The sequence below is a fragment of the Carlito syrichta genome, unplaced genomic scaffold (genome assembly GCF_000164805.1).
Source record: "Carlito syrichta isolate Samal-C Ts95f unplaced genomic scaffold, Tarsius_syrichta-2.0.1 Scaffold308253, whole genome shotgun sequence".
Classification (NCBI taxonomy): domain Eukaryota; kingdom Metazoa; phylum Chordata; class Mammalia; order Primates; family Tarsiidae; genus Carlito; species Carlito syrichta.
Genome location: NW_007252349.1, coordinates 159,708 through 160,206, shown reverse-complemented (window position 1 = coordinate 160,206; position 499 = coordinate 159,708). Strand labels below are relative to the sequence as shown.

The following is a 499-nucleotide window of genomic DNA, read 5'->3' as shown; positions in this document are numbered from 1 at the left end:
GCTGCTGGGCTTAAGGCATTAGTGATCGCTCGACCGGTGCAGAAAGCCCTGAAGAGCGCTGCTCGACGTAAGTGCGACAGCTCGCGCGGTGCTGGAGTAAAACGCCCGGGGCCTGCGAGCCAGGAGCCTTCTGAAGCGTGAGGTGTCTGTCTGCAACCTGTGCTGTCACTGCAGCCCCGGCGCGCGGAACTCTCAGCCAGGAGGCGCAGCTGGCCGGCCCCGGGCCCCGGGCCCCGGCCTCCGTAATGAGAACCCGGAGCCACTCTCTTTGCCGCAGCTTCGCAGGTACTAACTTTGTGGGGGATACCCTCAGATTTATCAGCGCCCCCGGGCGGGAAGCTATGGATCTGCGGTCCATTGGGTGCTCCCTGTGGGTGCCGAAGCCGACTAGCCGAGGTTCAGTCCCCTGAGCTCCTGAATTCTCTTTGGGAAATCGGGTTGGTGCAGGCTCCACTGGTCCTTGATTGTTTCCAGTCTTTTTTTTTTTTTTTTTTTTTTT

General features: G+C 59.9%; 1 protein-coding gene across 6 annotated transcripts in view; it reads left to right on the top strand.

Moving 5' to 3' along the window:
• The window catches only part of ATG13 (autophagy related 13), a 63,667-nt gene continuing 63,168 nt past the window's right edge, over positions 1–499 (top strand). For all 6 annotated transcript variants that reach the window (XM_008065356.1, XM_008065355.1, XM_008065354.1 and 3 more), the window contains exon 1: positions 1–285. The gene's annotated coding sequence lies outside the window, so the exon portion shown is untranslated. The remainder of the gene's footprint in view (positions 286–499) is intronic.